This window comes from Crotalus tigris, unplaced genomic scaffold, assembly GCF_016545835.1.
Source record: "Crotalus tigris isolate CLP2741 ecotype Arizona unplaced genomic scaffold, ASM1654583v1 scf7180000018239.1010054, whole genome shotgun sequence".
In the NCBI taxonomy this organism is placed as follows: domain Eukaryota; kingdom Metazoa; phylum Chordata; class Lepidosauria; order Squamata; family Viperidae; genus Crotalus; species Crotalus tigris.
Window position 1 is genome coordinate 155,295 of NW_024096901.1, and position 24,101 is coordinate 179,395.

Sequence of the window (24,101 nt, forward strand, 5' to 3'; positions counted from 1 at the left end):
GACAAATGACTGACATCCATAACTGCCCGTGCCACTGCATTTCTGTAGATGAAGCTTCCAAATAGTCTTCAAGAACAACCCTATGTACAGCACATTGCAGTAATCCAATCAGAAGGGGATTAAGGCATAAGTAACTGTTAACAGGGCCCCCTTTTACAAGATTGGGCACCACAGACACACAAATACAAAAATGTAAAGGTCCCCCTCATCATGGATGACACTTTCTTTTTGAGCTGGAGCCACCAGACCAGTAGAACTTCCCAAACTGCCTTCAACATCTTTTTGGGGCACTGCAACCCTATCCAGAATAAGTGATGGAAAGACCCCAGAACTAGGGGATTCTAAAACCCAAAAGAACTCAAGATTTCTAGGATTGGATAATGTGTTTGGCTCAACTCTCTTTAGTATACTTTTTAATAATCTGTAATATATTTGGATTCCTTTGAGCTTGAGTCAGAAACAAATAGGCAATAAAGCTAATTTTGTACTGTGACTGTACAACCAAGTAAGAAAGCTTCTCCAGTTTTACTTGTAATTATTGTAGTATGTTCATGGACAGCTTCATGTATTATGCATATGCCTTTGAGGTTAACAAAGAATGCTAACTTCTGGTTAGCAAACTGTTTTTTAAAAGAGATTTTAAATAACTTTTTGGTTTTTAAATACTGCTCTAAATATTGAGTTTGGTCTAAGAAAAATCAACATTGGCAAACCACTTCTAGTAACAGTGCTTAATTAATACTGTTAGATCCAAGGGTGTCCCTAAATTGGTCAGTTGGTCTTCCACAGGAAGTCTAAACATAACCATAATAAACTGTATGGCACATTCTAAACTCTGGGAATTATCTATTCATGATATCTCTATCTTATCAAAATCAACTGAGTTCAAGCACAAATTTAGTACATCATCACTTTCACTGATTTTGATGATGCTGAGAAATAGAAATGAGCATCATTGGATTATTGATCAAATAATCTCACCCCCTCACCTCAATTTCAGATAACTAGGACCATACAATTCAAATGTTATGGGATAATTTGACATAACTTTAAAGAAAGCCCAACTCCCAAATGACTCTGGGCACTTTCTTCTAGTAACATTCTAAAAAAAGCTAGAACAATGCAATAAAACAACAAAGAGACATTCTTTGGGCATTCATATTCAAGTTTAAGTAATTAATCAAGATAGGCAAAGCTTGAGCATGTAGCCGATGAAGCTCTTCAAGTAGCTTATCCACTTCCTGAGGCACCATCTATTGAAAAAGTGATCCCATATTAAGCTCTTCCATTTTAAGTGCTATCATAGCTAGTCTAAGTATCAGCTTCTAAACATGTTCAGTCCCACAGGATGTTTATGCAGTGATTTTTAGACGAGAACAAACTTTTCCCACAGTGTTCCAGGCAGGGCTTCTTACATCAAAGGAAAATCATAGATTTTCTGCTTCTCTGTCATTGGGCTTTTTTCTCAGTCATGAATCTAAAAAAAGTACCAGAGATTATATGTACATTTTGTTAATGTGAAAAAGATAGAGTTAATAAAATTCTGTTTTCATTAATGCACTTAACTGGAAGCCAGAAAGCAATGTCATTTTTTACTGGAAGAAATATTGAGTTTTGGGTGATAAATTATTCCCTGGAAGTAAGTATCATCAAAATATGCATTGACAAATAAGAATAAAGCTTTAAGCAATATATTTTAATATTATACACAGAGTTGTGCACATTGTAAGACTAGCTTGTATTGATGGCTGAGATCCAAAGGTTTTTGGTGGTATTCTGCTCCCACCCCAAAGATTTATCTCCTAGGTTTTTTCTATAGACTCCCATCAGAGCAGTATTCAACCAGCATGATCTTGTCAGAGTAAAAATAGCTATCTCAATCAGTGTGCATGGGTAGAAACTCTTTCTGTTGGAACATAAAGCTTCAGCAATAGGACATCATGGTCATTGTATTTTTAAAAAATATCCAAAAGAAAGATAGTTTTATGCACTTATTACTACCTAAACATTACATTGCATGGACTGACATTTATTTAAACTTCTCCAAGGGAGGCCTTTTGTTTGAAGTGGTAACACATTTCTTGTATCATGTTTCAAGGCGCCTTGCCCTAGTAACTAGACAATTGGATTTTTGGTGGGGCACACTGAAATGTTTGGAATGGTTTAGGGTTCATGAAAGATATGTGGTCACTGATGTGATATGCTGGAGAGAGCTTTGTGATAGCATTCTGTCCCTCTCTGTAAAAGCGAGCAGCATGCTGGGACTGGGATTTTTTTTTTCCCAAGGTGGCAGTAACTTCAAGAGGGAGATGATGCGATTTTTTTTTTTTGTGAAAATCCAGCATAAAACAAAACTTTTGTTAGTAGACAAATACACATTGGCAGAATATATAATGGCTCCAGAGTTTATTTTAAAAAAGACCTTATTTATTTAAAATATTATTAAATGTGGAAGATAATGTGTAACAGTTTGAGCTAAATAATTGACAAAGTTAAATCATTTATTCTGAGTTCAATTTGCACCTCAACAACAGACTACTTTAGCTCATTGCTATCTCTTCCCGCCTCAATTCATGTTGTGCAAATTAGGAAAAGTCATTATCCCATTTATTATGTAAGTGGTAAAATTTGCACAGGAAATAGATCACAGTTCTGCTGCTGTGCCCACACTGATGTACTAACTGTAATTATGAAATGAATTCTGAAACCACACAGGAGAATTGAACAAAAGATTTTTCTATATCTCCTGTTTTTTTTTTAGTCGTATGAAATACCTTCAGTATTTGAACTCTCTAGGTTCAGTTATATTAAAATATGAAGTAGTTGGGATGACTGGTTGACTATTTCTATTCTTTACCAAAAGTAATATGTTTTTGTAGTATTTATGCCTATCTCTAATTATCTTGCAGAATTTAATATTTAAAAATGCCATGATCAATATTATAATACTGTATTGCATTATGGGTTGACTCAAATGAAATTCATGTGTTTAATGATTCAGAACCTGTTCATAAGGTACAAAGATACTGTCTTTTATATTTGTAATGACCATATCCTGATTTACACTACTTAAAAAAAATATCCAAGTAGCATCAAAAAAGGTAAGATGATGGTCATAACATTGCAATCCAAGTTTTGCCCTCTTAGTATATAAGTCACTACACACACAAATGAATGTAATTTCGATTAAAATGCCACAAGTATCCCTTTGTCTGTTTTGATTCCTCCTGCAGATGCCAGTACCCAAAATGTAACTCTGAAAATTTTAAATATGTAAAAGAAATGAGAGATTGGCTGTGGGATCTTCTAATGGATTGCCCAATATGGAATCATGAAGACTTGGAGGTTTTGATCTGAGCCAAGATTTCCATAAAGAAGTTCTTTGAATTGCAGATATTGTTTGGAGAACTGATAATTGCTTTTTCTCCACATTGTGTGGAATGAGTTGTTTGGAAATTGTAAACAAAATTTTTAAAGTAGAAAAATATGTAGATTTGCATGCAAAAAGCCTTTTGTTTGTCTTAGGATATATGAGTCAAACTTGATAATTTGCAAGGCTAAACATTGCCTGGATGCATATATCAATGATCTGTTTGTTTACCAAGCTAATTAAGATTTGTTTATGGTATCCCTGGACTTTCTTCTAACAGAAACTCATGTGGCTTTCACATACCTAAAGTTCTGAAAATCATAATACTAAATGTTTATTGAGCATCTAACTGTAAATTAATTATGCTCGAGAGTTTACCACTGATGCCTATATTCTATAAATGTTTCTGCTCTAAATTATTTCATTATTACTATGTTGCTTAGAGAAAAATACTGAACTCATTGCCTTAGGACAAAATTAATTATGTTAGAGAATAAAGTCCAAGATTATTATTTTTTTTCAAATTCCATGGCAAGTGATTTTTTTTTAAAGTTAGTTTACTGCTTATGTTAACTTTGCTGGTAACAATGAGACATAGTTCAGTGAAAACAGCCATGTATACAGCTTGTTATGTTTTGCAAATGCTAGTATAAAAGTCTTCCCCCCTGTGTCCACTATTTTTAATTTATTAATTGGGCTTGGAACTTTAACTTCAAAGTGAGTCCCTGCACCTATGGCCTTTAAAATCAATAACCCAAATGTTGATGTCACAACTGGAAGGAACTCAAGATTCGATTCTTAATCTTTGAATTGTCAAATTTGTTATTTCTGATTGACAACTGGAACATTCTATATGCTGCCTGTCCCAGGAGGAAGGGAATGTATGCATAATTTTGACTATTGAGAAGGGACTATCACATAACCCTGCATGCCAAATCTCTGTTGCTGCAGTATATTATTCATACATGTACATATAATCTGACTTGTTTTTTAAACTTTCCAAAATTAAACCAAGAATGTATTATTACTTGCATCTTCACAGAACGATAACCTTTCAAATGAATTTCACGTTCATTAAAGAGACAGACCCAAGGCATCTATTTGGTTTTATCCATACAAGTTTTACTGTTGAAAACTATGGAGCTTCTTGAAGAGCTATGAAAATGAATTAACAGATCCAGCAGCGTTGCTGCAAAAATGCATGTAAATTTCAGTGGAAACATACTGCAGGAAACATCAGAAAAGAGGTGGATAAATGTAACCCAGTAGAGCCAGCAATCCATTTTCATGCAGCCCTTGTCCTAATTTCAAAAACCCGTGGACATAATCAGGTCAGATTTCTGTCAAAAGTGAAGGCAAGGAAGAAGACGTAGAGGAAGAAAAGTAGATAAGGTTAAGCAATAATGCTTCTGTGGTCTTAGATATAAAAAAACGTTCTGCTTATACATATTTGACCATTTTCTATGCCTTGAGAATCATGAACCGGTAGGCAAAGACAGTTGTGCCAATATAGTTGTGGTAAAGGGAGAAATACTGCAGAAACTGTAAATATATAGGTGGAACAATGTTGCTGCTGCTGCTGCTGCAGTCTGTTTGCACTGTTTCCAACTTATTTTTATTCAAGCTGAAACAAACAAACAAACAAAAAATCCTAGAGAACATGCTAAGTATGAATATTTTTATGTAAGGTTACATTTAGTGACAATCTACACTAATGTAGTGATATGCAAAGGTAAAAAAGTGTTTCAGTAATAGTTTATTGTTGTTGTTGTTAATTGCGAAGTCGTGTCCAACCCATCGCGATCCCATGGACAACATTCCTCCAGGTCTTCCTGTCCTCTACCATCTTCTGGAGTCCATTTAAGTTCACACCTACTGCTTCAGTGACTCCATCCAGCCATCTCATTCTCTGTCGTCCCCTTCTTCTATTGCCCTCAATCTTTCCCAGCATTAGGCCCTTCTCCAGTGAGTCCTTCCTTCTCATTAGGTGGCCAAAGTATTTGAGTTTCAACTTCAGGATCTGGCCTTCTAAAGAGCAGTCGGGTTGATCTCTTCTAGGACTGACCGGTTTGAACGCCTTGCAGTCCAAGGGACTCGCAGGAGTCTTCTCCAGCACCATAGTTCAAAGGCCTCAATTCTTTGGCACTCAGCCTTTCTTATGGTCCAACTTTCACAGCCATACATTGCAACTGGGAAAACCTTAGTAACAGATGTCATTTGAATTGATGTTTTAAATTATCTGTGTTGCTTCGATTGCAGTTTTCTTTGGGGCACAATTTTTAAACTTTTTAACAGTTTCACACTTTATGCAATGTTTTACTTAATTAAACTCTTTAAATGAAAAGTTATTGCATAATTCAGACAATTGTCCTATTCTCAAACACATCTGCATTTCTCAGTTGCTTAAATCCTTTGTTTTTCTCTATTTGAATATTTATTTATTTATTCATCCATCCATCCTGTAACCAACTTGTCTCCCAATCAAAAGTTAAAACATATAAAATAATGAAACTATAAAGCTAAACAAATTAAAATATTAAAAACAGCAAAAATCTGGCATCAAACTAAACTTCTAATGTGCAATTATCCAATCCTATATCACCCCTTGGAGGAAAAGCCAGGTCTTTTAATTTTCTACCTTTTATGTTCCCATTTGCTTTTTTATCAGGTAGCTAATACAGAGAATTTTGGGTTCTTTGAAATAAGCGTAAATAAGTGCAGAAAGAATAGTGATGTCATAGGTTTGAAAGCTCATGAATGGTTCAGGAAGTGAGAACTTTCTCTTGGTCTCTCAAGTCATTCTGTCCTCATCCACATCCTATCTTGTCTTGTACGTCTAAGTATATGTGAAGTCTAATTTTAGAGTGCAGTTCCTTCTTAATTCCTCTTCACATATAGTTCCCACACAATCTCAAGATTTGCAGCTAAGTTCATGAATGGATGGTTTCTTAGTTTAGATGATAATGTGGATACCTTATTTCCTTATCCAGCATTAAGTACCTGCAAGCTTCTGCTAGCTTAGAACTTAATTTATCTAAAGATAACTGAAGCAACAACTGAACACAGAAGTATTTTCTAAAGAAAGGAAACCAAAATCATCTGGCCTCTACTGAAAGTGGATAAAGCCTACAGTGTCCTTGAATATTTCCATCCTAAGCAGATACTTGTATTTTAGATTTTTAGCCAACTCTGCCCGCCCCCTCATTTTTCTGCTGGTTTCAAAGAGTCACGTATTTTCCATTGTGTGCGTTTTTATGCATAAGATTTGTGTAACACAACAGATTTGCTAGATGATTATTCTCAATGTCCACGGTAAAACAAAGCATAACTAATTGACATTATTTGATGAAACTGCATGGAGTACATGTTTAATATGAGTATGAGAAAATTATGAGAGAGAGAAGAGGATGCCTGAAGCAAATCTGATTGTAGGTTGACACAATGGCTAACTTTTTTGAACATTAAATAGCAGCTTCCTATCAATCTATGAATGCAGAATATTTTTCTGATAATTAGTGAGCCTCTTGTGGACTATGTGTACATTTTAACTTTAGAGTAAGAAAAACAAGGAAGCGCTCCTCCCACCCAAAAATTACTTCAAAATTGCAACAAAACTTTATAGTCCTTATATACTGTGGTTGTGATTTCAAAGAAAAATGTCACACTGTAAACTAAAATACGCAAAGTTGGAAAATTGCACATCTAGCAGGATTTATCTTTTATTTTCCCTCTGCCACCCCACCCCACCCCCATAGCATATTTGGAAGCTATGCAAAAGCTTGGCAAAGGCAAGAGATGGCCTTTGACAACTGTTGGTTACAGAATCTGTTATCTACATTTGGACATCCTAGAGTGTCAAAAGGAAAATATATCAAGGTGACCTTGTATTGTATGCTTGTTGCATGGGTTGATTGCTACAAAGATATTATATGATAGGGTTGGGGTACTGCCTTTCAGACTATTGTGTGTTATGTTACAATAAGCCAGAGTACTTTTATTCCTGTCACTGACATACTTTAAATATATTTAGCTTGGAGATCAAGTGATATAGATCAATTAAATGACATCTATTTATTTACCAATCAATCAATTCTATGCTTACATTTCATCTCCCAGGATCCTGAATAAGTTAATATTAATGCATAGTTGCATTTGTTTTGTGGTTGCATTTATTTTGCAAAACCTATGGTGCTCACTAGAAACTTTCTAGCTGACTTTAAAAACAGGTGGCAAGTCTCTGAAAGTTTGGATATAGTTTTTATTTAGTTTTGCTAATACTTATGGAGATATTTCCACTAAATATGGTTCAGTCTAGAGATAGTACCAAAATATAAAGCAAATGAGTAAAGGACATATAATTAAAACTGATGACATTAAATTTTGGGTTAAAATGTACAACTGAGAATTTTAAAAGTAAAAATTGAAATTATAGTGTCAACGCTGCTAACATCGGATGTTCTTTAAAGTAAACAATGCCTCAAAGTTCTTTTGAAGAGTTTCATCTGTTGGAACCGTGATATATAATATATCATTCTCCAAGTCCTTTGGAAGACATGACTCACCAGCTTCCAGAAAGCTATGAGGATGAGGCCATATATGCTCAGAAGTCATGCTGTTCCTGAGGGAAGGGATTGCTACAGAGAGTACTCTCTGTCAAGTTCCTTCACACAGTATCTCCTGGTTGGTGAGAACCATCAGGTGCTTCCAAGTTGCCGGAGAAGGACAGGCAGAAACAACTGGGGAAAGGCAGTCTCTAAACTAGTCAAGCACTGAGATTTAGGGATTTATACATAGCCACCAGCCCCTGGAATTGCACTTGGAAACCTACTAATAGTTAGGGCAGCTTATGCAGTCAAGGTGTAATGTGACAGTATCAGGTCCAACTACTAAGGATGCGTGCTGCTCTATTCTGGAGCAGCTGAAATTTCCTGGACTTCAAGGACAGCTCTGGGTAGAGTGAGTTACACTAGTCTAATTGAGAGACGATAAGGGCATGAGTGACTGTACTCTTGTTCCAGATAAGTGCATCATGTTCCAGATAAGGCTGCAGCTAGTGCACTATCCAAAGCTATACAAAAGTCACCCACCACAGTCTCCACCTGCTCTAATAAAAAAAACAATGCTTTCATATTGTTCAAGTTCTACGGTATATAATCTTTCTGAAGGAGCTTGTATATCTGTTTTAACAGGATTAATTTCTTTCTCTCCCAGTTTTACTTGAAGAGAGATTTGATAGACTCAGGATAATATTGATTGAGGAAATAAGTTTTTAATGCTAGGTAAGAATTGATTCTCCTGCAAGGATCTGCCTCTGTTTTTGCATTACATCATAACTGAATCAGTTTCTGTTTATACCTGGTCAAGATCAATGTCAACCACATCAACGTGGTGCAGTTAGCTCACATTATCATTTGAGTTAGTATGTTTAAGGCAGGGTGCCAAACATAACAATTTAGAAATTATATAAATGAGATTAGGGTCCAGTGTTGAAACTTTACAATGATATGTTTATAAATGGCAGATTGTGTTTCACCTGAATAAGCATATATGTTACAGAATAATCATCCAGAACGTTATGCTGAAGCCCAGTTTAAATATTTGGAGGAAAATGAATAGCATGCAATTGTCCTATACCAGGGGTAGGCAACCTTGGCTCTTTTATGACTCGTGAAATTCAACTCCCAGAATTCCTGAGCCAGCACAGGAATTCTGGGAGTTGAAGTCCACGAGTCATAAAAGAGCCAAGGTTGCCTACCCCTATCCTATACGTTTATTCAGGAGACTTTCTGGAAGATTGTGCCACATTCTGACTGGATAAGACTATATAAACTTATAAACAATTTACCATAAATTTTGAATTATTGATTCTTTTGAAAGAATTGCTTTGTTTGTTGAGCATCAGAGTTACTCATCAGGAACAAGTCCATTAAAAATGATTTTATTGGTATATTTGTGGAATATCTTCAGCCTAAATAATCCAATTTAGCAGTAATAAGTAAAAGAAAAGCTGCTCTACTGATCAGGAGTTGCTCAAAGATATAATTGTGTAACAGTATTTAGGGAAATTATATATTTCTAGAATTGATAACTGCCCTTGTTAGTTTGACCAGCTTTATAAGAAAAACAAAGACACCAGAGAATGTTCAAAGTTCACATTACTGTTAAAATTGTACTATTTTTAAGAATAATCAAAATTATAATTCTGATATCACATGTAATATGACATATAGTGATTGTTTATAGAAACAGCCATGACATTTTATGGTAATACAGTTGTTTTCTTGGTTTGCTGCTGCTTTTTTCCAAAATGGTTTCTCAATTTCTTAGTCTAACCTGCAACTCTGGAATTTCCTATTGGCCTCCAACCCATGAACTAACGGGACTGATCTTACTAAGCTTTTTGAGCCCAGGCAAGTTGCTGCAATCTAGCGTAGATAATATAAATACATCAGCAGCATATATTGTCCTTAAATCCAGTTCAAGGTTACATCTTCAATTTTTTATAAATCAGGCTTTTATGGGATTTTTTTAAAATAAGCAGTAGGGGTGAATATTTCTTTGGAATCATTCATTTATAGCATCCACTGCAATCATTTCAATAGCTGTTATTGAAACATACTGTGTGGAAATTGACTTCTAATGGATCTTTAGATGCAAGTTTGCAGGGCTATAGCAATTTTGAAATATAATCCTATTTGCCAGGTCAATCTATAAATTACTATATTTAACCCTGAAAATTGATTTAGAAGGAAGTAAAGATGTTTTGGCATTCTTGTTTTTTACAGGAATTTGCAATTTATGCATGGTTTTTGGTAACCAGCTCTGTAGGTTGAAATCTTCTCAGCTTCCTGATGCACTCATTCGACCATTTGTTTAGCAACTGTTTGAAATTCTGATGGCATGGAAAAAAGTGACTGAGGACCAGTCCTCGCACTGTTGCAATGTCCCCGCAATCACATGATTGTCATTTGGAGTCTTGGCAAACCACATGTGTTTACAATAGTTACAATGTTCCAAGATCTTATGATTACCATTTGTGACCTCCACAGCCAACTTCTGAGAAGCAAATTCAGTGAGGGGAGCTAGATTTTCTCAATGACTGTAACAAAAAAGGTCTTAAAATTGGTTGCAGTCACATGATGACTTGCTTAATGACAACACTGTTTAGCAACAGAACTCCCAGTCCCAGTTGTAGCTGTAACTCAAGGACAACCTGTTCTGAAGAGGAAGGGAAGGATGCTGGAGAATAACTTTTGGGAAAGTGTTGCCATTCTTCTCTTAAAGGCGCCACCCACTCTAATCCAAGACTTTAAAAAGTTAGAAATGCTTTAAAATAATAAAGATTTTAAAATGGGTTTTCAACACTTAAATATGTTCTTCTAAAACTGCAATGTCTGAAATTGGTATATCTGAAAAACAATGAAGAAATTGTGGGGTTTTTTTTCAGTGCCATTGATTTGAAAGCCATCACAGTTCTCCCATGGAAGATCATTTTGACACAGCATGAATCACTTATCCAGCTGAGCCCAAGCACAAATTATGGAATTCTTTAACAGTACAGATATCCTTGACTTACAACCACTACTGAGCCCAAAGTTTCTGTTGCTAAGTGAGACATTTGTTAAATGACTTTTTTGCCTCATTTTATGACTTTTCTTGCCACATTTATTAAGTGAATCACTGCAGTTGTTAAGTTAGTAACACAGTTGTTCAGTAAATCTGGCTTCCCCACTAATTCTGCTTGTCAGAAGGTTGCAAAAAGTGATCACATGACCCCAGGACACTGCATCCACCATAAATACATGTCAGTTGCCAAGCAGCCAAATTTTGATCACATGACCAAAAGGATGCTGCAATGATCATGTGAAAAACAGTCATAAGTCATTTTTTTCAGTGCTGTTGTAACTTACAACAGTCACTAAATAAACTGTTATAAGTTGAGGACTACCTGTACTTATTCCATGTGAATTATTAGGAAACTTTATCTTCATTCCATGAAATATGTGCTGTTAGAGATGCTTAAGCAGCTTCTCCTTGATAATGGACTGGATTCCAATATGAAAGAAGATTTTTAATTGAGGGAATTTCTTTTGTGTGACCCATTAATAGCTTTTGGAACATGGAGGTTTTTTAATTCTAATTTTTAGTAGCTATCTTTGGAAAGGAGCTAATCAGGTAAAGAAGATGCCAATAACAGAAAGCTATCCTTTACCATAAAAAAGGAAAGAAAAAAGAACTAAAGGAAAAGCTTGAAAACATGCCTAGATTATCTTGACTCAGAGGTTCCATTTTCCTTGGGAGTTCCCATTTATAGCGAATGCTAAGTATCCAAATCCAAATCTGCCATATGGATCTTTGATTTAAAAAAATTGCCCTTTGTTCTTATTATGTAACAGTGTTCTCTTGGTGGCTTATAGATTTCATCCTGCTTGACTTTTTGTATAGACCACATTTATTTGATATTTTGCAGTCATGTTTGTAAAAAGGATGGGGCCTGGAAGGAAACACTAAAATTAAGAAATGCAATCAGTGTATTTTGTTTTACATTTACTATGCTTCTCAGTTTGAAAATGAATATACATTTGTCTGTTTAAATTAAGAAGTTATAAGACATTTCAGACTGCACGTTATGGCTTGACATCATAATTTTGCATGCAAGTGGCAGTTTCAGTCATAAGAGATCCTTTTTGTATATTATGGCCTTGAGGTGTCCAAAGTGCTCAGGCAGCTAGAGTCACAGGCATTGCCCACATCTGAAAGAAATATCTTCAACTCAGGTCTTGCAAGAATAGTGCCGTGAACAGAGGCAGCTTCAAGGAGTTTACTTATTGCTACTTCTGTTGTGACTGTTGTCCATTCTGCTTCAATGAACTTTAATTATGTTCAAACTATGGCAACAAATATGATGTTTAGTATCACTCATCATTCCTCTGCGCCCTGTTGAATGTAAAAGTCAAAGCAGATTAAAAAAAAAACAACACAATGGAAGATTTCACAAACAGACCTTTTCTTGGTGCAATTTTTTCATTAGAAATGTTTAAGTTAGTAAATGAAGTAGATAATACTGAAATAGTATCACAAATGAGAATTATTGTTTCGTCAGACATCTTTTATAATATCTGAGTCATATTTGAACTATTCATCATTATAGTTTTCTTTTTCTATTGAGCCAAATCAATAGACCATGGCTATGTGTTCCTAACCATGATAATGTCAAAATGCATATCATAACATGCAGAATACAAGCTCCAATTTTTCATCTTTGTGCTGCAAAGTTGCACAGAAGCATGTAAAGGATGTTTGCACTGAGATGTCAGGGTTTTTGTCTTAGGCATCTGAAGGCCCCATCCTTCAGATGCCTATGAGGTGAAGGGGATATAGCCATGTTTACATTTTCAGAAACAGGAATCAACCATTGCTGGATTGTCTCAGAATTCTGTATGTAAATTAATATCATCAGCAACTATCAACAAACAATTCATTTCAGTTTCAATCTCTATTTGCTACTACTGTAGATCTAAAATAAGTATACAGTAGATGTAATTGCAACATATGATTTAAATTTCGACTTCTTTTCCTCTTGTTTTTGTACACTTAGCCATGGAAAGAATTTCAGACCATTGGCTCTTTTCATTGTTACTTTATAGTTGGTCCTTAAAGATATTGACCAATTATGGATTTGGGATTGTCTTCTAAAGTTTATTTAATGCATATGGGTATAATCAAAGAACGAATACAGTGTTGTTAAATGTACTGTTCAGAATTGTATGCAAGTGCTGGTGAATAGGATAGTTTTGTCAAACATTATATCGCTATTGCATCTTCAAAAGAAAGAATTGGAGTCATTAATAAAGCTCCATCTTTCAGAAATGCAAATTGTGTTTAGAAGACTAGGTTTAATCATCAATTTTTCAATTATGTTAAATCTAGCACAAACAGAGATTAAAAAGCACATGCTGGAAATTAAATAAATCAAATATACTGATCTGGCAAGATCAGCATGTTTCGTTTGCATAAATTGGCAAACTAACCAGGATCATGATTATGTTCCAGCATGAGCATGAGATAGAATGGAGCAATGCAGAGCAGATGTAGCTCTATAAATGCTTTCTTTCCTCCCTGTCTTTTCCCTTTCCCTCTGTTATTTCTTTGTGGCCAAGTTATAAGTACTAAAGAAAGAAGAATGACCACATAATGTTAATAAGTGGCTAGACTGACTAAAAGAAAATCGAGTTGAATAAGTGGGAAGTAGGAGGACAAATAAAAAGAATAAACGTGTGTGTGTGTGTGTGTTGTGTGTGTGTGTGTGTGTGTGTGTGCAATTAGTTGCAGTTGTTTACATCTTAAATGAATCAACAGCAGACTAAAAGGTCAGAGGAAGACAGTTCACATTGCTGGTATTACATTTTGGCCCCAAGGCCTACAAAAAAATTGGATAAAGGCACATTTGGACCTAATTAAAGAAGTCAGTAGCTATGAAAAGAGCGGAGGAGGCAATTGGTCATCCCTGTTTCACTCATCCTTATGTTTCTTTTAAAATACTTGTAAAGCATGATCCACCTTGACCAAAGGTTTGTAAGTTGTGTTGCATGGACTGACCAGATCTCAGCTTAAAAATCCTGATTATCTCTAGATGGCAGAATAATATTTAAAATGTATGTATCGTTCTGGGATATTTACAGTCCAGATCTATTATCCCTTAATATTCACTGAAAGAATTATAAGCATCTTTACCAAACACAAATATATTTCCAGACGAAAAGTCCAGTTTTCTGTTGTGAACAGTAAACACAAAGTTTTTGGTGCAATGTAGTGTGCCGAACTGGTATGTGTGCCTGTTTATACCTTCAGGAAGTTTTGAATGATTTTAAAAACAGCCTTTTGCTTTGTGGACCCTCTTTTGCCATAGAATAGATCAAAGTCTTATGTTCTGCATACTTGAAAGTCAACATGTCATTGCACCCTTTGCAAACAAAATTAGTTAGGAAGCCTTTTAAAACATACATTTCTATGCCACAAAGTCCCATTCTATTTTGAGTAGTGCTTATTCCAGCTGCCAAATAGTTAGATAGATTAGACCAGACATGTCAAACACAAGGCCCCACCCCCTTCTGCTAGAGACCCTCAGATCTGCCCACTCCTGCTCAGATCCCCACAGGCCCCCTTGACGTAAACGATGTAGAGCTGGCCATGCCCACCCAGTAAGCCACACCCACCCATCCTCCCCTAGGGCAACCGCAATGCTTATACGGCCCTCAATGAAATTGAGTTTGACACCCCTGGATTAGGCTGTGTCTACTTCTCTGCTTGCTGACTTGTTTTTTTCCATTATGAATGGGGACACCAGAAGCTATTACATGTAGTTCTCAAAACCATTCCTTTAGTGACCGTTTGAAATTCCAATGGCATTGATAAAAGTGACTTATGACCATGGTCATGTGATTAGAATTTGATTATTTGACAACTGTCATGGATTTATGATGGTTGCAGTGTCCCACCTTTTGCAACTTCTGGCAAGCAAAATCAGTGGGGAAGCCAGTTTCACTTAACAGCTGTGCTACTAACTTAACAACTGCAGTGATTCACTTAATATCTGTGGCAAGAAAGATTGTAAAATGTGACAAAAGTCACTTATCAACTGTCTTGTTTAGCAATGGAAATTTTGGGCTCAGTTGTGACCATAAATTGAGGACAGCTGTCTTTGCCTGTCTTTAATAAACAATACACCTTACATGAAGAAAAGTTATAAGAAGCAGATGTTTTTCTGCAGTATTATCCATAATATTCCAAATATAAATTTGTCATACACCTGCTTTAATGTATGTTATGCACAAGTCAAACTGTTTATCTCAATGTTCGATGGATTTTTATGGAATAACTTGTAACGGGGCTCTTTGTTATGTGGCATATGTTTTCTGATTTGTGTTTGAGATCATTATGTTTTATGTTGCATTATCTTTATTAGTCATGTCAATTCATTTGGTGATTGTCAGAAGAAAAAGCAGCATACAAATGTGTAATTAATAAAACCAAGAAGGCATGAGAAGCTTCCAAATTTAAAAATATAAAGCAAATCAATAAAACATTTTTTTCCTTTTTTCCCCTCTAAGTTAACTTGTACAAATGTTATGTAAATTTCTACTGCCTGGCTTTGTTTCCCGTAGGACAATTTGCAACCATGGTATTTTGCTACCTTTTGGAAGTTGGCTTGAGCATAAAGGCATAGTTGTGCACAGATACCATCTTGCATTTCCAAAAACATATGTTGCCACTAAGTGCCTACAGCCATTGGAAATCTCTCTCATATGCCTGTTGAAAAGAGTAACTTTTTTTTGGTGTAGTGGATTGTTTAACGGAAACTATGGCCCTCTTATTTGGTTAGTTATGCTTAGCATTCTAAAGTTAATGTGTTTTTCTTCTTGTCCCAGAATTGATATGTTCCTTTTTGTTGAAGGGAGAACTTTGTCTAAGAAATTATTTTTAAATAGCAACGAACACTGATATTTTCAAAGTTTTATAGTCACACATTATCTATATATAGAGATAATTTTAAAATATTTTATTATAGCTTAGGAAATTTCTGAATTTTATCTTATTTTTGAAAAATGTTAAAATTCAAAATGTGTTTTATAGCTTGTTTATTTGTTCTGAAACAAGAAATATGTGTCTCTGGTAAACATGTAATTATACTGATGACATAATATTACTTCAGTTAAATTTTAAAAATAGGCTTTGGAGTATCTCGAATCAGGAAATTGTTTTACACAAACTTTTCACCAGACTTGAAGATGTAGAATTGATTGAAAAGACGTCAGTTTTTAACCTTTTTCACTAAATGTGTAATTAGAGTTTTGCAAAGCAACAAGAAATTACTTTTTTTTTACTTTTTTGATTAGTAACTAGAAACGTTTAAAAATTAAAAGTTGCCTTATTGGCATCATATAAATTTAATGAATAAAATAAATAAAAGTAAAATAAACTGTATTTGTATCTATTCACTTTAATGAAAAGCTCAACATGGGAGCGGTGTAACGGATGTTGCCAGCCAGGTTCTTCTACTACACACAGTGAACAAAATGCTGCTAGGTGAGGTCTAACCAAGCTTTTGTTTATTTTCAAATCTATTAAAATATTTCCAAGCCCACTCGGGAGTATTTAGAGAAGGGTCATATCTTATCTGCCATTTGGTTGCATACAAATGTACTGGGTACCAGTTGTGTTTACAGTGGTGTCCCAAAATGATTGATTCTTCGGTGTATCAACATGATTTACCTAGTTAAAAAAGGGTGTCTTGATAGGCTTTTCTAAAGTGCTCTTGTGATGTAGCTAGAAAGAAAGTGCATTAATTTATTTGGAACATCACAAAGAGAAAAATCTGTGAATGTCTCCCTCTGCCAATGATGAGTTTCTGAGCAGAACGTTTTAGGGAGCTCACAAAACTAATCCAGTGTTATGAAAAACTTGTGTATATATCCATTTTGGGGAGCTTACAGTATGTTTTCATCAACATTTTGAAGTGTCAAACTACAAATACTAGAAAATGGAAGCAGATCAATATTCTGAGCCAATATGCTTGTTATAATCTGGAAGTATTTAGCAATCTGACATGGTTTACTGCTTGTCAACTGCATTTGAGCATGCATTCAAGTCTCTGGAGATTAATATAAACTATATTTTCATAATTGTTTAAAATAAAGAAACTAGATCACTTTTCTGCAAGAGAAAAAAAATCAGCTATTCCTCATTTTTAAATTTATTGGCTGTTTTCCCCTTTTATACTTTTTTGTTTTTTAATATTCCACAGATGTTCAGTGATTAGACAATAATGTATATTGTTTCTTCTGGACAGCTGTTATCATTTTCAAGTTAATATCCCCAAGTGATTTATTTAATGACAGCTTTTATTAATTAAACAGAGTTTCCAGAAATAATTTTGGGTCATTTTCATTTAGCTATACATTATGCATTCATACTGCCCAAAAGAAACATGATATAAAAGCCTATAGATAGTTCTCGACTTAGGACAACAATTGACCCCAAAACTTCTGTTGCTAAATGAGACAGTTGTTAAGTGAATGTTCCCCATTTTACAACCTTTTCTTGCCACAGTTGTTAAGCGAATCATTGTAGTTGTTACATTGTTAAGTTAGCAACACAGTTGTTAAGTGAATCTGGCTTCCCCGTTGACTTTGCTTGTCAGAAGGTTAAAAAAAGTGATCACGTGACCACGAGACACTGCGACAGTCATAAATATGAAGCAGTTGCCAAGCATTCGAATTTTGATCACATGACCATGGGAATGCTGCAAAGGTTGTAAGTATGAAAAATGGTCACAAGTCATTTTTTTTCAGTGCTGCTAAAGGAATGGTTATAAGTCAGGGACTATCTGTATGATGTGACATTTCTTTTACATGTTACACCATGTTAGCTGGCTTGTTTGAGTTATTTGGATCTCTTTAAGACAGTCTAATGCCTATTGTGAAAGTTTATATTTAGTGAAGTTCAGTCATTTCCGCAAAATGAAGGGCTTTTCAAACACAGTATGTCAATGAAAGAATAATGCAGTGAATAAATTGGCTCCCCTGTAAAATCCTAATCTTAATTTATGGTACAATTTTGGCAAGCCAAAATAAGGCATTTAATTAGGTCATTCTTGAATCAGCACTCTGGAACATGAGACATAATAGACTTACATGCTTTAAGAACCAGGGACTTTTATAAATCTAAATTTGAAAATTTTTTAGATGAGCGTCTACCCAGAGTATTTGTACTACAGGTACTAAGCTCAGAGTACATGCTATGGAATTAAATTTCTTCTGTGTCCTCATATTTCCAAGTTCCCTCTCCATTCTGTCAGTTTCTAACTTCAAGGTCAGAACAGCAGTTCAAATGTGAGGCTACTCTTAAAATATATCATTTTAGTAAATAAAGCAGGATCTTTCCAATGCGGTATATATTAAAGATTCCCTTGGATATTGAAAATTGAGGTATTAGTATAACTATATTTAAATTAAAAAACTATATTTTTTCATCTGGAGTCCTTTTGTGCTTTGGGATGAGCAGGGAGGGTAGGAGAGGCATAGCAACAACCTTCAGATCTGCTTAAGAATCTGGTCTTCTCTAAATTAAAATTGAAAAACAGTTTTCACTGGATATGAGCTTCTAACCTATTCACAAGGAGAAAAGATAACCACAAACATTAACTAACTCATTTTGAGATGTGTAATAATGGGAAATGGTATAAAAAGATAATTTGTTTTGGTTAGTTGCGAAGTCGTGTCCGACCCATCACGATCCCATGGACAATGTTCCTCCAGGTCTTCTTGTCCTCTACCATCTTCTGGAGTCCATTTAAGCCACGCCTACTGCTTCAGTGACTCCATCCAGCCACCTCATTCTCTGTCGTCCCCTTCTTCTATTGCCCTCAATCTTTCCCAGTATTAGGCTCCTCAATAGATAAAGATTAATTTAAAAAGTTCAACCTGGGATTTCAGGCCTTTCACTATGCCTTTCATTTTTATTCCAGCCCAGAATAATGGCTTAGTTACATTGGTACATCTTTGCTACATCAAGCTCTGGGGACTTTTTATTTTAACTAACAGGTTTATGGCCTCAGAAATTTTGAATCCTTCCTTCCTTCCTTCCTTCCTTCCTTCCTTCCTTCCTTCCTTCCTTCCTTCCTTCCTTCCTTCCTTCCTTCCTTCCTTCCTTCCTTCCTTCCTAGTCTTATGCTTATATGTTATTAGTGCAGAATATTTTACTATTTTCATCCTATTTTCTCATTTAACAAAGCATGGAATGTTTTATTTTGTTTTTATTACTTTTATGATAACATATAGTCATTACTTTGTATATTATGGTTAGTACATCATTAGTAATTGTTACATGGGGTATAAGTGTATAGAAAAGTTTAGTCTTCCCCAATCAAACTATGTGTTTCAATAAACTCCTAAGTGAGTGGAAGCTAATGCAGCCTGCACATTATATAATTCTACTACAGGAAGTCCTCATTCAATGACCACTTGTTCGGGAACTATTTGAAGTTACTGCTATAACAAGGCATGTAAATTAACAAATAAGACATGAAATTTAAATATATAAAGCAATGAAAGATGAAACTTACCCAGACAAATACATAGACACAAACAATTTGGCATGTTTATGTAGCGACCTATCTCACAAATACATGACAACAAATCCAGTATTATACTATGAAGTGAGATGTTAATTCAAGGAGAAGTGAATTATTGGATCCCCGTGTTACAGTACTACAAACACTAGCAAGTATAGAGTTCATTTTATTCAAACTTTTCAGTGGTAAATTATTGCCTTTGCATTTTAGAATGTAAAATTGACATTCAATACAACACTGAAATAATATTATAGACTAGTTTAATCTATCTTCTAATGTGGTTAACCTAAGATAGTTATGTTCACAGAAAACAAGCAAAACAAAATGAGCTGCAATCCAATTAATTTTAAGAATACAAATAGTCCTCACTTAGTGACCATAATTGGGACTGGCAATTTTATCATTACGTGCCTCAGTCACTAAGTGGAAAATCATGTGACCGTGATAGGTTTATGACCTTTTTCTCTTTCAGTGGTTAATCATTGTGCTCATTAAGCAAAATTTCATGGGAGTGCAACTTAACAATTTTACATCCACCTCCCCTATTAACTCTGCTTATTGCAAGACAAATGGAGATCGTGTGACCATAGGATGTTGCAACTGACATCATGGGCTCAGAGTCAGAGAAAGAGGCTGATGATGAGCTGCCAGCTTCTGAAGTGCCAATAAATAATGAGCAGTCAATTCCAGAGTCACTGGACACACTGCCATCCGAGCATATGTCACTCTTCAAATGCTGTCACTCTACAAAGATGAAAGAGCAGAATTACTGCCTCCTCCAAATGCAAGAGCTTGGCAGGCTGCAAGGAGAGTAGAGCAAGGAGTCTTGCCCTGCTAAATGAGCTACACTGGGGCTGCTGAAATGAAGCAGCAAGCTCAGGTTCTCTGTTGGTAACAACCTGTGCTGTCCCACTCACTCACACACACATAATAGTGGCTTAGTAGGTTTATTAATATTCTTCGGCAATTCTCCTTACCAAAAACCCAGAACTGTCCCAATTAAATACCACCAAAAGCAGACCATTGCTAGTCCACAGAGCAATGGCCAATGAGTCCATAAGGCACTTGAAAGTTTCCCAAGCAATACAGGTAAAATTAAATCCACAACTCAAGAGGATTCATAAGGCAAGAAAAGTCCAGAGTTCATTGCAAGAATTACAATGAGCAGAAAACACACAGTTCGGAAATGAACACATTGTTCCCAGCATCATCTCCATCTGTCTGCTGTGCTAAATAGCCAGCTTCTGGTGCAGCCCATCGAGAGGGATGAGGCTGCATCTTCACATGTAGTTGGGCTGACCTTTGCTGCTCCTAATGTCATGGTTCCGACAGACAGAGACAACTAAAGCAGAATTCTATTCCTCAAAGAACATGATTATTAGTTACAAAGTATCAGCACATCAAAAGTGAAACCAAGTCTGAAGACACACACAACAATTTCCCAATACAAAGTTAAGAAATACCCACCCCTAAAGCTACACAAGCAATATATCTTCTTGGTGGGCATTTTGTGAAATGCCCAGTCTACAGTCTCAGGAGCAGCCGATGATCTTGGTTCCGAGGGGATAAAAGTTTATTTAGACTAGCAAAGCACCTGGCAATCCCCCTTCCCTCCTTTCTATATGTCAACCGAAAATGAATAAGGAAGATGGCTACAGCCATGCTCATTTTTAAAGTTGACACTTGTCTTTCATTGTCCTACATGTTCTCAGATCAGGTGCAGAAGGCAGTTCCTTATCATCACATCACTATCCAGCTGCAACTGCCTGCTTTCTCCACCTGAAGCCTCAGGGCTGTCCTACTGCAGCTGTGCTTCAGCCAAATCACTCTTAGCCGACTGCTCAGAGCCATTGACCAACTCCTCTCCTGATGTGCCTGGGATTGGTTCCTCCTCCTCCGAACCCACATCTGGAGAGGTATCTGGGGAAGTGTCTGAGGGAGTCATCACAAAATCATCTGTTAACTCCTCTCCTTAACTTTTGGACTCTGAACCTGGATCAGCTGACAACTTGCTACAAACTGACCCTCAGATTTTTCCTGGCTACTCTCTTGTTTGGTGTTTTGAACTGGACCTCTCATAAGGCAGACTTGCTGAACTTTGGGGAGAACCTGTTTCTTTACTACAAAGGTATGTGTTTGCAAACCTCATTTAGTAAAGAGAGCAAAACTACTCTTTGTGTATTGTGTGTGCTGGGCCTGGGGCAGGACAACAATGGTCATAAATGAGTGCTGGTTACAAAACACCCACATGACAATCACATGATTGCAGGATGCTGTGACAGTCATAAATGCAAAGATTGCACACAAAGGCTCTTTTTTAGATCACTGTAACTTTGGATGGGCACTAAATGATGCTTGGGTAAATGAGGACTCTTGTATAGAATTGTCATAAATTCCTTTAAAATGTTGTCAGAGCTCTACATGGTCTGATGTGCCTATTCCTACAATAAGGTGAAATCCAGACCAAAAAGCACATTGCTTCCATTGCAGTTTTTACTATATTAAATTCTATTCTTGAATTCAATATATGAAAGCATGTTTCATTGGATGTAGCTGCTACTATTAATTTAAGATTAATCTTAAATTATTAGGACTGACATGTTTCCAAAAACCTTATGATTTCTTGGCAACTAAAATGAAGTCCCTGTTCACTATGCATACCACACTGTTATGTACAGTAGTGCCCTTCACTGAGCCATAAAAATCTGAAGAAAAGATAGGAACACATTATTTCTGAGTTATATTGAAAGCAGAAAGCTATTTCCATCAGTCTATCCCTGTAAATGATGTATTCCTCATAATTTGGATAATGAGAGAGTTTGATATGGGATATTGCTGTTTTTTTATTTATTCAGACAGGTAGTCCTTGACTTATAACAGCAATTGGGAACAGATATTCCAATTGTAAGTCATTATGGTCATAGGTTGAGGGGCCCACATGAAGAGAAGTGATTTTAAAACCTTTTTTATGGAAGTCATTAAGCAAAAATCAGTGGTCATCAAGTGAATCCCACAATCATTAAGTGAACATGGCAGTTGTAAGTGGAAACTCATTCATTTGAATGGGCATTTTTTTGCCAGAAAAATATAGGTAATCCCCAAGTTACGAGCATTCCCTTAGTGAATGTTTGAAGTTACATGATAAGCACCATCTAGTGTTTATGAAAAAGTCCCAAAATTACGAATGTTGCCACACCACACAGTTGATCATCCTTACGAATGACCGCAGTGGCACTGCAACATTCATCCTGGCTATTCCCTACCTCCCCCTCATCCCGGGTCTCCCTATGCACTGGGTCTTGGATACTCATCTTGCGAAGATTGAGATCTTTCGCTTTCTTGGCTGTTCCTGTCATGCCTCCGTCAGAGCCTGAATCTGCTGAGGAAAATGAGCTGGAAAGGAACCCTATGGAGGTCAAGGGAGAGGTGTCTGTGGCGTCAGAGGAATGTGGGGAAGAGCAGGCCAAGGCAGAACTTTCAGGATTGGGACAGGATGAACATGAGAGACAGAGATCAGGCGATGAGCAAGGGCCATCCCTTCCTGATCCTAGAGCACAGAGAGTGGAGAGAAGGAGGGAACAACACAGGCAGGCTCAACTACTTCGGAGGAGAGCGCTCCACCCCTCTCCACAAGGCACACCTGGAGACTGAGACTTAAGGAGACGCTGTGGGGAGGAGCATTTGTTGGGAACAAATGCTGATTTCTTGGAGTTTTGTGTGCTGTTGCTGATCTTGGAAACAACTCTCTGATCTCTTGTTTGGTGTTGTGATTTCTGCTTGGAAACCCTGAAACTTTGACCATTGGACTGGCTGACAAACTTGATTTGTGTTCAAAGATCTCGGATTGTATTTTTGCTTCTCCTTTGAAACTGCTCAGACAAATTTGTATTTCCACAGACTTGTTAGATTTTGGATGTATGTTTCATTCCTTGTTATCTATGTGGCCTTGAGTAAATTACTCTTCTAATCTAACTGTATGTGAAACTACTTGCAGCCAGAGGCTGCTGAAGGTGTGTGTGTGTTACTTTGTTCTGGGGCTTGCCAGAAACGTGGGACCATTTGGGGAAAATTTGGAGCAATTAAAGGGCGGTTTGAATTGCCAGCTGACTGCATTGCCTCTGTGCCATGCCCTGGGTCATCACAGTTCCAGGCCTTCAGTGTATTTGCAGAGAATGGAAACCTAAAGTAACACAAGATCATGCAAGATCAGTGGCGCAAGATTTAACACTACTGATCCTGTGTGATCTCACAGTACTTTAAGCCTCTGTTTTCTACAACAGAGAACGGAACCAAAGCTGGGGGAGGCTTTTGCATGCCTCCAGAGGCCCGATCTGGACATTGGAGGCCTTTTCTGTGCCACTGCCACCCGGAAAGACTGCTAGGGGACACTTTCATGGACTTCCAGGGGCCTGATCTAGGCCTCTGAAGTCCAGTACAGAGGCTGGGGGCGGATTTTGCATGCCTCTGGAGGTCTGTTCTGGGCCTCGGAGGTCTCCTGCTCTTGCTGGGAGCAGAGAAAGAAACAGAGAGGCTGGAGAGGAGACAGATCTTCACAAGGTAAATGACCCGGCACGGCAGGATTAGGCAGGGGAGCAATTG

The 24,101-nt window shown here is 36.5% G+C and overlaps 1 protein-coding gene across 16 annotated transcripts in view; it reads left to right on the forward strand.

The window, feature by feature from the left end:
* COL23A1 (collagen type XXIII alpha 1 chain) overlaps positions 1-24,101 on the forward strand; it is a 300,569-nt gene that overhangs the window by 38,755 nt on the left and 237,713 nt on the right. The window lies entirely within an intron of this gene.